This window comes from Halichoerus grypus, chromosome 3 (genome assembly GCF_964656455.1).
Source record: "Halichoerus grypus chromosome 3, mHalGry1.hap1.1, whole genome shotgun sequence".
Classification (NCBI taxonomy): Eukaryota; Metazoa; Chordata; class Mammalia; order Carnivora; family Phocidae; genus Halichoerus; species Halichoerus grypus.
In genome coordinates, this window is record NC_135714.1 from 128,786,776 (window position 1) to 128,802,306 (window position 15,531).

The window sequence follows — 15,531 nt, forward strand, 5'->3', positions numbered from 1 at the left end:
TCTAGGGGTCCAAGAGTTGAAGTCACTAAGTACCATATGAAGATGTTGAGAAACAGGGATAAAAATAGTTTAAATGAGGGCGCCTGGGTGGCTCAGTTGGTTAAGCGACTGCCTTCGGCTCAGGTCATGATCCTGGAGTCCCTGGATCGAGTCCCGCATCGGGCTCCCTGCTCTGCAGGGAGTCTGCTTCTCCCTCTGACCCTCCCCCCTCTCATGTGCTCTCTCTCATTCTCTCTCTCTCTCAAATAAATAAATAAATAAATAAATCTTTAAAAAAAAAAAAAAAAAAATAGTTTAAATGAATGAAAAGTAGTATATAAAACACAGAATTCCAGATCCTCTCCCCATACTTTATGGTCATCCCCACCATAGTAAAGCATTAAAAGTTTACTTTTCAGAGAAGTCAACTTCTGCACACTGTAAAAAGCCTTACTGTAAAAATCAAATAACTTGAAAGGATACTAAACTATGAGACTCCAAAGCAATATTAAAGACATTTTCTCTGAGGAAAATGAGAATCCGTAATATTTAAGGGTCTATCAATGGCAAAGACAGCTCATTCATCACCAGTAGACAACTCACACACAGTTGCATGGATTTTTTGTGTGTTACACTTAAATATGAGCAGATAGCAAAGGATTACCAGTCATTACAGGAAAGACTCGTATGAATGACCAACACCAAGGAAATAGTCAGGGAAAAAAAGACTCAGAAAACAGACAATATTGTTAAGGGGGTGTGGAGAGAAGACTAAAGAAAAATATAATTTATACCATTAGAAAGAAAATATTTCAGGTAAAACAATCAGGGCAGAAATTCTGTCTTACTCACCAGTATCTCTCTGCCCCTGTACTAGAGTTTAGAGTTCTCCACAGAAACAGAACCAATAGTATGGAGATAAAAATTTTATTTATCTTAAGGAAATGGCTCACATTGGCAAGCAGAATACCCAGGAGAGCCAATGTTGTAGTTACACCCCAAGTCAAAAAGCCTAAGAATCAGGAAAACCAACAGGCTCAAATCCCAGAAAGAGCCAGTGTTTCAGTTCAAGTCCAAAGGCAGGAAAAAGTTGATATCCCAGTTCCAAGGCAGTCAAGCATGTGGAATTCTCTCTTCCATGGGGGATGGTAAGACTTTTTGTTCTAGTCAGGCCTTCAACTGACTGTATGAGGCCGACTCTCATCAGGCAGGGCAATCTCCTCTGCTCAGCCTACCAATTTAAATGTTAATCTTATTGAGAAACACCCTCAAAGAAAAACCCAGAATAATGTTTGACCAAATATTTAGACACCCATGGTTCAGTCAAGTTGAGACATAAAATTAACCATCACAGCTCTTGCCTCTCCCCAAAACAACAACAAAAAATAGAAAACTAGAAAATGCTCTTAGAAATTAAAAGTATTTCAAATAAAAATTTTAAAAGTACTGGAAGATGTTGAGCAAGTCTCTTAGTAAGTAAAATAAAAGATGAAGAAAAAACAGATGGAAATGGATATGAAAATCAGAAAACTAATCCAGATAGTTCAACATCTAACTAATTAACAGAAGTTCTAGAAACAAAATTAGAAAAAACAGAAAGCAAGAAATTCCCATAAAAATAATTCAAGAAAATTTATCTGAACCTAAGTATATACTTTTTCAGACTAAAAGGTTTACATAAAATACCAAAGATAATGAATTTAAAAGATCCACCCACACCAAAGGCATAATGCAGTAACAACAATAATTTTTAAAATAATAAAAATACTGAAAGCTACCAGGGAGAAAAAATTTGGAAAGATTATAATTTTCAGCCTCTAATACCAACATCCAAATAAGCTACTGATCAAGCTTAAAGGTTAAAATAAGAAAAAAAAAGTTTCACACAAGCAATGTCTAAAAAATTCTACCCCTTATGCATTCTTTCTCAAGAAAGTAAAAAGGAAGTGTCTCATCAAAATTAATACACCCCATTATCATCCTCCATAAGTGCTCTGCTTTATTCTTCTGAGGACATACTTATTACCCACCAGATTTCATTTCTACCTTTCCCTTTTTTTTAATTCTCTACTATATTTCCAGCGCTAGAACAGTGACCAGCACCTTACAAATTTGAAGGTCACTGTGGGCAGAAGATAGACACTGCAGCTTAAGAGGGAAGAGGAAAATTCTGGGTTGGTAATAAAAGAAACCTCCAGATAACAGCTTTCTACAGACCTAAAGAGTAACCAATCCAGATTGGAAGAGAAAAATAGAGAACTACAGGTACGACATCTCTAAGAAAAACATTTGAATCAATAGATAACAAGTGTGTTTAATCACATTGGCACAAGTTTTATGATTCCAGTGGAAAATTTAGAAATAAATTTGTGGTGGGTACAGAGAAATTTAAATAAACAAAAAAGTAGGAAATTATTAATTCCAGAAGAATAAAATGAAAGAGAGACAAGCAAGTGGGAGGAAGAAAGGAAGGAAGGAAGGGAGGGAGAAAAGGAGGGTAATCCTGGTACATTTTATAGCTCTGCTGTGAATACTTACATTGTCATAATAATGTAAATGGTAAGTATGGTTTTAACAAAATATTATGATATAACTGTACTGGAAACAACAGAAAATGTGAAGTGGAAAGAAAGAACAATATAAGTAATTCAATGGTCATCTTCCATAGAAGACACCACCAGATAATGTCTAAAATAGAAAAATCAAGAAATAGCTTAATTAAATCATTTAGAAATATGAAAATCCGTGGCAGACTCAACAACTAAGATTTAGTGAATATGGCTCCTTCCAGAAAGTAAGAATCAAAGGGAAGAAGAAAAACTGAGGCCAGGAACTGCTGTTTTTCAGCTTAAGTATTAAAATTGTACGCTAACTAGACAACAGGTATTTATCCAAAATATTGTGAAATATCTCTAAATAACCTGAACAAGCATTCAAGTCCTACAAATACTGGTATCAAAAATATGAAAATATAGGGGCACGTGGATGGCGCAGTCAGTTGAGTGCTGAATCTTAGTTTTGGCTCAGGTCGTGGTCTTGGGGTCTTGGGATCGGGCCCTGTGTCAGGCTCCGCACTCAGCACAGAGTCTGCTTGGGACCCTCTCTCCCTCTGCCCCCCCCTTTCTTTCTCACGTTATGAATACAGTCCAATGAGTAGGTACTGTTCAGGTTTATAGGTAAGCAAGAGTTTAAAAAACTTATGAAAATATAATTTTATCATAAACCATTAAGAATTATTTTTTTAAAGTCAGTATTCTACATCCTACTAAATGAAATTAATTTTATCTCTACTGCTTTTGATCATAAAATATTCTTTTTTGTAAGTATTGATTTAATGATTCAAACATAAACAGAGGAATAAAGAATAATTTGTTAATAAAAACCTAAACTCATATCAAACTATTTCATTTTCCCTATTAAATATATAAAAATTTAAAGGCTTGTGCTCTTCAATGAAATATCAATATTAATATTTTAAGATGTTACAGTTATACATGCCTTTGTAAAATAAATCAAATTGGTTGGCTATAGCTCCAATTCCCTAAGTAGATGACAGAAACACTAGTAGGAGTCAAGGAAGGAGGCCACAGAGGAGAGCTCAAATAACGAAGGGAATGTATTAACACAAAATTGAGAACCACATTATGCACAGGACTAAAGGTCAAAACTAGAGAAAACTTGTTCATGGTCAAGATATAGTAATCTTAAGTGCTCAAAGTAAACGATCAAGAACTTTTCAACAGTGTTTGCACTTTATGTCAGCACTCTCTCAACAGCTTATCTAACACAAAATCGAGTAACCACATACCAGGAAAGAGTATGGCATAACAGAAAAGGACAGGTTTTATTCCATTGTCTCTTTAGAGGGTAAAACAAATCATTACCTGAGATAGAATAAAATGTTGCCCTTTGGAAAGTTTTGGTTTCAATGATTTCTGTGGACATACACTTTTAAAATGTACATCTAATTTGTACAGATATTATAGCTCAGTTTATAAATGAAATATATATACACAGATCATTACAGAGTTAAGAAAAACAGAAAAGAAAAAGTCTATTAAAGTTGAATTGGCAAATGTTTCAATTTTACAATCGCTTATTTAACAAATATTACTGTGAACTATAAGCAAAGAATTGAATATTTAGAACACATTTATTGGGTTTACAAAATAAAGAATGCAAAAGTTTAAAAATCCAAAAGGCTGAGATAACCATGCAATCAATTATGTAAGTACTACAAATAGTTTTAAATTATTTGTAAATAATAAAAACAATAATCCTCTTACCATTGTGTTTAAGCATACATTAAAATTAATACATTTACAAGTCCCTTTAAAAATCTGTTTTTAAACTTTTTAGGAAAAACATGTTCTCCAGCCAATAATAATCCTTAAATTACTTCCAAACTGGAGTCAATTTAGCCAAGATCTTTTACTGATCAATTCAGAAATCTCAATTTCAATAAAGGTGACAAAAGTTGCTCTAACCCTTTCCAGTTACAAGCTCTCAACAGATGACCATCATTAAGCTTATATCAGGGCTTCACATTCAAGAGCTATATAAATGTGTCCTATTAGTACATGGTCAGTCTATTTGGCAACTCCAGTTCTCCAGACATATGGCAATTGCTGCCCTTTGAGGTCTGAAGTCAAGTCTTTAGGGAATCTCAAAGCCTGCACTGAAATTACAGGGAGTGTTCATTAGAGACTGCTGGAGAGGAAACATGAAAGACTTCCATTAAAACTATATAAAATGGCTAATTATTTTTCAAAGATTTTTAAACCCTCTAGTGTACTCAGCAACAATAAAAAATATTTACCAACTGCATTATTTTTAAAAGCACTGCTTTCCTGACTTGGGTGAAAACAGCTTTTCCCATTCCCCACACCTCAATATACCTATCATTTTATCAAATCATCAAGATTTTCTGTTTTGGGAGAAAATAAAATTATCTTATACCTCTAAACTCTTTCTACAGATCACTGTAAATATTTATGAAATGAAGGTAGTTTTAGAGGCAAAGTTTTGTTTTATAATATTTAGTTTTAATTAACATATACTGTGAACTCACCTAGACATACATGTTTCTTTAAATGCTTTTTTATCCAAAAAAGTCTGCCTCTATTGCATTTTTATTCCATTTTCAACTAATAATCATAAAAAGTTACAAGCACAGAATAATATAAATTACTAATCAATCTATAAAATGGCATTTTCAGATAATATTGTGGAAAATATATGAAGATTCAAATGTTTAAAATTTTAAAAATGTCAGAAAATTAACAGGAGTTAAAAGAAATCTCATGTCTATGCTTTTTGGGATTTTGAAAGACACCAAAAGGATAAGTATTTTCTAATTAATAACTGCTGCCATTTTAACTTTTCAAATCTGTAGACACTTTTTAACATGAGAGAATGATTATTTACTAAGGTTCACAACAAAACAATACTACTACAGAATATTTCAGTAACAAATCTCTATAAAATATCATACAAAATTCATTAGCTTGCCTCAATCATTTCTTGAATTCACATATATGGTGGATTCTGACAGCCTAATTCCAAAAACCAATTACAACCTCAATCCATATGTAAAAAAGATAACAGAAAGCAAGTACGTTAAACCAGTTTAAAAGAATAAAAAACTAAAGAAAACAGATTACGAATGATTTATATGAATGCCTAGTGCTGAAGTTAATTACAAGTAACCCAATAAAATAGTGCCTTTATTATTGTACAGCAAGTAATAGCTCTAGATGTAAAAACCAGAACTCTTTCTGCTGACTTTTGCATGCCCGATCCCACAGCACACAACATTAAGAATTAAACATGTAGTAAATAAGGCATATAGAAAACAGCAGTTTTTAACTAAAAACAGAGAACTCTCCTGCTGTTTAACCATTTGGGGTTTTCCACTCTAAACAGTGACCACTGTAAACCGATACTGTGTGTTCATTGAGTAAATTCTTAATGTTAATATAAATTGAGATTTCAATGTCAGTGCAGTTATTACATCAAGTGAAAAATAGCTGCAAAGCATCGCATTCATTTTAACATTCATTAGGGGCAAATAACATATCTTTTATGTTTATGCTATGAAATGATGATTCTTTAGAATTAAGTTTTTCCAAATTCATCCTATACCTATCTATAAAGCTTTGGTCCTGATCTTAAAGTATACTATCTAAGACACATATACTGCACACTACAGTAACCTGTTATAGTTCTCGACAGCCACAAAGTGTAGCCAATTACAGTATGCTTGATGACGACTTTTCAGTCTAGAATGATTCCTTAATTCTTTCAAATATTTATCAATGCACCAATATGATTTTAGCTGATATCAACTTTAAGTATAATGCAGAAGTCCTAAGATATGTTGGGATAAATATCATCATATAGGCCATTCTTTGACCAAAACATTAACTGAAATAGTGATACAATGAAATACTTGCTAACCCGGTTTTGATGCACAAATAAATCAGGACTGATGAAACACAGAATCAATAACACATCTCTGTAGCAATATTTTATTCCTATCAATTTCATATCTATCAGGAATACATGCAATATTAGCTTATTTTACTTTTGGGGGGTGTGGGTCAGTAACTTCACAAATTGGTATTTGTCTCCTCAACTATGGTGAAACATTTTAAAGGTGGTACTCTCTATCTCTTTGATTTCGCAACACTACCTGATTCAATTTTCCAAATAACAGACATTCAGATGCTTGTTAAAGAAACCATACACTGTTAGGTGAAGGCAAGAGGAGCACTGCACTAAGAACACTCAGAGATCGTCAAAGCACTGCTAGATAGATTAATTTCCTGTGGCTGATATAACAAATTGCCACAAACTTTAAGTCTTTTCTCTCACACTTCCAGATGCCAGAAATCCAAAATCAGTTTCACTGAACTAAAATCAATGTGTCAGCAAAGCTGCTCCCCTTTTGGAGGCTCTAAGGTAGAATGTATTCCTTGCTTTTCCAGCTTTTGGTGCTGTCAGCATTCTTTGGCTTGCGGCCACATTGCTCTCTGTTCCATCTTCACATTGCCTTCTCTGTGTGCCTACCTCCTTTTTTTTTTTTTTTAAGATTTTATTTATTTATTTGACAGAGAGAGCAAGTGCACGAGCACGGGGAGGGGCAGAGGGAGAGAGAGAAGCAGGCTCCCCGCTGAGCACGGAGCCGAACTTGGGGCGCAATCCCAGGACCCTGAAATCATGAGCTGAACCTGAAGGCAGATGCTTAACCAAGTGAGCCACCCAGGCACCACTGTGTGCCTATCTCTTAATAACCATCTGACTCTCACTTTTAAGGGTAGATGTGATGGCTTTTAGGGCCCACCCAGACAATTCAGGAGTATACCCTTATCTCAAAATCTTCAACTTAATCACACACAGAATATCCTTTTTCCAAATACGGTAACATTCACACAGATTCCAGGGATTTGACATGGATATTTTTGAGGAGCCATTTTTCATCCTATCACTAGAAAAATCAAATTAAAACAACAGAAACAGCAAGTTGAAGAAAAGTGAAGTTTACTAACAAGTTCAAAGAAGTCAAAATCCAGAGAAATAAAAACATTTTTTTAAAAAACTTAGTATATTATGACAAGAGCTGGAAAAATTTTTAAACAAGCCAACTTCTCCAAGTGTTGGCTCTAAGAGTGACGGAGTTATGATTGGTTTTGTTTTCAGTTCCAGAAAGTCCATTTAGTTTGCAAAGTACCAAGCCTACCAGGCTACATGAAACTGAAGGCTGGGCTGTGGAGCCACTAGTAACAAGCAGATACCACACAGGGCAACTTCTTACAATCAGCAGCAAAGCAGAGATACCACTGCCAAATGTCCAAATAAGTAAGGCAGCAGTCCAGACTTGGAGTAAAGACTGATAAGAAATGGAAAGCTTCTTTAAAAAAATTTCCCCCATTATTTACTTTCTCATTGCTACTGACCAACTTTCTTTTTTCTTAACTTACAATACTAGCAAATAGGACCCTATTCTCACAAATTAGATTAGTGCTACAAAACAATAATGAATCTTTGGAATAGATATGAATATGATGAGATAAATTCTGAAAGATCAAGCAAATATATAAGCTTCTTAAGGTAAAGGAATAGATCATCTTTCCTCTAAAAAAGGAAGAGTAAGAAACCAAAATTAAATTTGCCTTCAACTATGTAGCAACTGATAACAAGAATAAACTGACAAACCAAGAGACCCAATAAAATAAGACCTCTGTTTTGGGGCTCCTGGCTGGCTCAGTCAGTGGAGCATGGAACTCTTGATCTCAGGGTTGTGGGTTTGAGCCCCATGTTGGGTGTAGAGATTACTTAAAAATAAAAAAAATCTTTATAAAAAAAGAAAATACCGCTGTTTTAATTGAATGCCTAATGATGTTTCCAAATAATTTTCAAAAACATATAATTACTATAGAAAAAGAATGCAGTGTACACCCAGTATTTAGGACATTAGTATATTATCAGATTCACTATATGTAAATGCACAATGTGGAAAGGAAAGTATCAGGACAATGTGGAGGACAGGTTTAGGGTTAGGGAGTTTGGTTTTTGATAAACTACCAAGAAAATGGCATGATGTGCAAAACACATATGTCAAATATCTGAATACTACTCACAAGGCAGCATAGAAGTAAATATAAAATAAAACAAAACAGCTATTAGAGACCTTGAAAATAAGACAGAGGAGTTTGAATTTGACAAGACAGTAAACCACAGCTTCTCTTAGGAAATCTAAAGAGATTCTCCCAGGAAAGTAAATTTGTCAGAATGTACTGAAGGAGGTAAAATCAATAGAAAGGAGAAAGGTCATTTCACTAATAAAGGAATAAATGGATCATAATCTGTGATTCTTTACAGAGGCTTTTTTCAAGTGATACCTCCTCTTGTCCCTTACTGTTTCCCTCATTCTGATAGGACTCAAGTTGAAACTCATAATAAACAACTGTTAATGATAATGATATATTTGGCCAGGAAAAAAAGTTAACCATCAGTGAACTAGATTAACTGTTAGTAACATATTTCTCAACTATGGTAACACAGAGGGTGTGTTGAAAGCAATGTAGTAGGGGGCGCCTAGGTGGTTCAGTCAGTTAAGTGTCCAACTCTTGATTTTGGCTCAGGTCATGATCTCAGGGTTGTGAGATCAAGCCCTGCATTGGGCTAGTGCTGGATGTGGAGACTGCTTAAGATTCTCTCTCTCCCTTGCCCCTCCCCCCTTAAAAAAAAAAGGAATGTAGTATAAATTTAAAGGACTGAAGTATACAAAAAAGACCCTTAAAAGTCATTAGAGCAGTAATCCTTATAATCTCACTTGTATTCAGGTATATAGTTGACCCCTGAACAATGCAGGAGTTAGGAGCACTGACCCCACACAGCTGAAAATCCACAATAGTTTTTGACTCCCCCAAAACTTAACTACTAATAGCCCACTCCTGACCAGAAGTCTTACTGATTAAACAGTCAGTTAAGACATATTTCATATGTTACATGCATTATATAATATATTCCTACAATTAAGAAAGCTAGAGAAAAGAAAATGTAATTAAGAAAATCACAAGGAAGAGAAAATACATTTACAGTACTGTATCAAAAAGTCATATAAGTGGACCCACGTAGTTCAAATAGTGTTGTTCAAGGATCAACTATACTTTACTGGCTTTCCTAAAAAGAGCTATCAGTATAGCTAGCACAGAAAATGGTAGAATCACCTTTGGGATCCTATGGAAAATGTTACCCATTAACCATGTCTACTTGGAAAATGCCAAAAACTGCTTATCTATGAGAACTCTCCTAGCTCTAATATTCTATGGTTCAAGATGTTTTAAAATAGACTAGACTCAGCATATAGCCATTGAAAGGAAAGAAAATATTAAAAGAGACACTACAGAAAATGGTGGATTGAATTTGTGAGGCAAAGATCTAAAAAAATCAAAATCTCATAAAAAGAAAACAAGAGTCATTTAAAATACTGAACAAAAGGAGAAGATTTTGTATGCTGTTAAAAACACTAGATTTGTTAGGTAGAAGCTAGATATGAGTAGTGGAAGGAATGCCCCAAGACAGAAACCCAAGTCCTTGAGGGGAGAATTAGAGACAGGAGCTGTAGGTAAGGATGGTTATAAAGCACAACATCCTGACCTTGTGGCTTCCAAGACCCTGGGGCTAACAGACCAAGAGCCACAGGTGCAGAACACGTGCTCCCCTCTTCCACCTCTGCCCCAGGGTAACCCCTAGACTCATTATAATACATTTGCATTGCAGGTACTGCCCCGCCTCCACAGGGAAAGGCTGACAGGACAGTTCAGGTACAAACCTTGTAGGGTAGAAAACTCTTCTCAACCTTTGGGAGGAGTGCCCTAAATGACTGGAAGCAGCCTCCATTAGAGACCACCCCCCACTGTACATCCCAGCTCTTCCCAGAGCAGAGAGACCCAATATTATCCAATCCTAAACAACCTAGGGGCCAATTCCACCTCAGGGAAGCATCCCACTCTCTAAAGAGCGTACCGCTGCTTTAATAAAACTGTTTTCTGCTTTCACTTTGGTGCAGATCTCTTAATTCTTTATTACATAGGTGCTAAGAGCCCAGACACAACACTTTTCACGCTGACAGATTAACTTTAATGTACAACCTACTTTGCTCTAAGAACTGTTTTATATACTTTCTTGGTTATCTAATACAATCTCTGTTACACCCATTCCACTCAAGAAACTGAGTCTCAAGTAAGTGAAGTCATTTGCCCAAGATTACAGAGTTAATAAGCGGCAGAGGAAAAAATTTATTGAAACTCATAATCTATCATCACAGTATTTCCCTGGCCTCTGCCTCTTCTTAAGATCCTGTCCAAGACGTCCTTTTCCTTTCTTCTTTTGTTGCCCATGAGGGAGACAACAGTCTCCTCTATCTAGTCTACCTCCAGCAGCTGAGGAATTTACTGCTAGAAAAACAAACAAATAGCCTTCAGGATTCTGATTCTTACTTCATTCAGGCCTAAATCAAAGTTCAAACTTCAGATTTTCTTAAAACTGCATACATGCTTTCACGCTAAAAATGGCAGCTTAACTAAAAATAGCTGCCCAAGAAATGCATAATAGATGTAATACATGTGCAATTATTAATACATAACCATTATCTCCTCCTAAATTATGTTATTATGTATTAAATCTATGTTTCAGGTACTAAAGTACAAAATAACTGTGTTATCTCAGAGACATCTGAGCCAAACAGTGTAAACATTTCAGAAAGCAAAATTTAAATCTGAATCCTAAGAACTCTGAATATTCTGATTAAATCCATTAAATTATATAATATTTATGAAAAAATACATGGTATGGGAATACAGCTCAGTCTTCACAAGTTATCAGAGTCTGATAGTAAACACAAGTTATCAGAGTGTGATACTAAACAAAACAATCTCAAGCTTTATACTTTATGCTTTTAACCTAGCCTTTCTGTAATACTTCAATTTCAGCAGATTAATTTGAAATAACAGAGAAAAGGACTAAGAAAAAACAAGCAATAATTGCTGAGAAACAGAGACACTGACTTGTATTCATAATTACATGAAAGCCAAAGAAAAAGGTTATGCTTAGATTATTCCCATTCATGTATTCTTCCTTTTTGCTAACTCTCTCCCCAATCCCAATTTTAAAAAGACCAGTTGTAAAATGGCAGGGTGCCAAATTAAAGCACACTTTATTTTCAGATGTCTCCATACTCATAGGCTGACTTCCTGTCAGGAAGAGTTCTATTTCAGTGAATACCCCAATCAGCAGGGAACTTGCAGAATTAAGTGCCAGTTGATATTACTTTGTTTTGCATTTACCACCCTAGAGAATAATGTTCAAAGATCTAGTTATATAGTCAGCATGGTATCATCCTTCTGACTAGACTGCTAAGCCACAGGGTGTACGGCCAGTTCCACAAAATTTACCTTAAAAGGTTATGTTTTCTAAAAACTCGTGTGCTGGTGAATCAACAGGACACCAGTATTTCAGAATAAATCCTACATCTAAGGTTAAATTACGCTTCTCTTCAGTTGTAAGAAAACCCTTTAAATTAATATTGGAAAGGTCTGCATCCAGACTTAAATAAAGATCAATTAATGTTCACTCACAAATCAACTTAAATATTTTATTTTCTAAAAGTAAAATGCAGTACTTTAGTCTGATTTATTTTTTAATGTTTTTGCTGCTGTTTTAGAAAGAAACACTTCCATCTTATAAAAGATATCTGTTATAAAAATTTAAATCAGGTAACATGATAAATATTTTTACCACATTAGCACAAAGTTAGTAAGCTGATTTCAAGTATTTTAACATTGTTATTTAAGTGCATTTAAAATTTTTCAAAATCAGTTAATATAGCTTGAATCTTGAACTAACTTTTCTAACTCTCACAGACTTCCTCACATGCTCAAAGGTCTCTAGTTCCTTCTTATAAAGTCAACTGCTTCTACTGCACATAAAATTAATTCTGAGCATTTCAATACAGAACACTTACACTCACAGTCTCTGAATATTATAAGGATAAAACATTCACAGCAGCTCTAAGGCAAAAATAGGTGACTATAATGGAAGCCTATCTTTTTATCCCAATGTTGATCACTACCCTATTGATTCTCACCTATTCATAATCAAAAGGTCATAAACAATGACAATAACAAGCTCAGAGGCAACTTACATTCACTTATTTTCTACAAGTACTTTCTAAGGATGAGGTATAAACATATATAAAAATAAAAAGGAGGGGTAACATTATGAAAGGTTGAAATATAAATTATTTTGATCATAGTTGGACCATAATACATATAAACTGATCTTAAAGAAGCCAATCGACCCAAAAGTCCTATATTCATTGGAAAAAATAAGGTTGGTTACAAAGAAAATGGAATGATTTATCTACAGCATATCAAAATTTCAACATTTAATTTAATACACTTTGCAAATCTGTTACCAAGGAACTTTTAGCATTTTGAAACAAAATGGTGAATATCTTTCTACTCAGATATAGATTTGTTTCCTTCATGAAACGTTGACATACAAGGTATTAATACATTTAGGTAAGCACGTCATTTGTAAGAGCTACCATTTGTTCATATTTTTGTTAGAACAAGATATGATGTCTGAATCGATGCTAAGTTTCTGAAGCTAGTGACTTAAAGGTGACAGATATAAATCTACGAAAAGAGGAAAATCTACAATGCACAAACTTGATTTCTTCATAAGAAGTAATCAGTTGTAACTCTTTTAACGAGATCTTTTGCAACCCAAGGTTTAATATGTATCACTTTCTTTAAAACAAGTAAATACAGGATAAGACTTCAGAATAAGGGTTTGAAGCCTATGTATCAAGGCTAACGTCTTTCACATCGTTATAACTGAACAGAATACTCATTAAACAAAATTATGTCTGTTCTTTAACTAAATACTTTTCAATGAATCAAAACTCAATTTTAAGGGAAATTTTACTTAAATATGGTAAATACACTGATTTATTCAACAAATATCTATCAAATATTCTATTATGATTATGACATTACTAAGCACTACAGAATAAAGTTAACAAGAAATCGTCTCCTGACCTCAAGGAGTTTTTCATCTAATGAAAGAAACAAAAATTATAATATAGCATGACACTAACAGAGCTCTTAAATCTGTAAATTTAACTCTTCTTTAGCACTCATCTCAGTAAACTGAACTCTGAAACGCAGTTAAATCCAATGTTGAGGGCATGTAAGCTAAGAACAGAAGATAAGTAAGAGTTAACAGAATTTAGAATTATTTTTACTTTACAGTAAAAGCGAAGAAAACATATTAAATGACTATTTTTATTATATATTATGCACGGAGAGATTTTGATAATTGTTCTCATGCCAAAAATATCTATACATGTCACAGATGGAGTTTTTCAGATTGTATCAGAAGAGCAAATTCCATTCCCATCGATTAATTTAATATTTGTTCTTAAATCTACCTGGGTGAATGTGAACTACCAGCATTCCAATCTCTACTTATTTCTCATGGTTAAGGATCACCAAGATAGATTCTTTGTGTTTACTGCCTCAAGGAAATGCCTTACACATAAATTATACTTTATCAAACATGGAATTACTACAGATTTCAGTGAAAAAGCCTGGCCTTATGCAGCAGGGTAATATCTTCACTCTTAATTCTTTAACCCTATTCAACTCTTTAATAATGACTTTGTATTTTTATTATATCTAGGTTTTGATTGAAAGCTACCTTCAAATTCTGGTTGTTTGGATGAATAAATAGATGACATGCAGAGAGAACCTGCCACTTTATGATTAGACTATATAACTACAAAAAGTCTACTCCTAAAATTTTATTCATTTACTTGACAAATATTTATTGAAAATTTATTTCATCAGAAACTATATCATATGACATTCACATAGATTAATTTCATTTTCTTTGAACCTCTTGGACCTCATTAAGTGCATACCAAAGTTCAATTCTACATATGGCTCAATAATAATATATGTAATATCATTAATATAAAATATATTCTGACCCTGCTTTCAAGACTTTATGCTATATACTTGAATTTTATTATACAGCATAAATTACCACAATATTGGCTAAAAATGCAATGTGATTCAGTCAGTCAAAATAGGAAATAGCTATATAATCAAGCGATGTCAAAATATTTGAATTTATCCTAAATCTGTCCTTAAAAATATTTGAATTTATCCTACAATACACATGTGCATGCGCACGCGCACACACACACACACGCCTGGAACTCTTATTATCATCACTTCTGAAGATCTATCCCTTCAGAAATAACATGTAAACTGGGAGTTACGTCCAAATTACCTACAAAGGAGAGAGAAGAAATGACTTGAGATAATTTCTTCTAAATGAAGCAAAAATAATCACAATATTTCATGAATAATTAATTTTGCATATCTAGTGATTTTCTTAGTCACTGTGATTGGAGAAGCAAAGAAAAACAAAAGCAGAGTACTAAAAAAGAGACACTTCCTGCATTATTCACTGTCTCACCCTTAATGTAATAGGAACTTCTCTCATATTGTATTTTACAAAAATCATCCACATGTTCCTATGGCCACAAAGAGGATTGTGTTTCAAACATGCTAATATTAGTCCCATTACACATTCAACAATACACATTATATATCTATTTTATACACACATGTGCACACACACACACACACATTTACTAACGGCTTTGAGGGACCTCCAGTAAAGAAAGCTAATTAAATTCAAACAACAATTACTGAATTTACTTACCACTATATACTTCTTTCACAGAACACCCATTATTATCACACAGCACACAAACAGGGATTTGGTCCACTAGAAATTTTGGATAGTGAGAATGGATGAAAACAAGCACATGGCTACCACAAATCCAACCAAGGAAAACTATAAGTACTGAAAGAAGTAGAGGAAATGCTTTAAGCATTTTAATATTCATTGATCCTGATGAAATTATAAAAACGTAAATGGAACTCAAAAAAATTTTTGACTGCAAGT

At 33.9% G+C, this 15,531-nt stretch overlaps 1 protein-coding gene across 4 annotated transcripts in view; it reads right to left on the minus strand.

The window, feature by feature from the left end:
• The window catches only part of LRBA (LPS responsive beige-like anchor protein), a 764,390-nt gene that overhangs the window by 484,379 nt on the left and 264,480 nt on the right, over positions 1 to 15,531 (minus strand). The gene's annotated exons all lie outside the window — the stretch shown is intronic.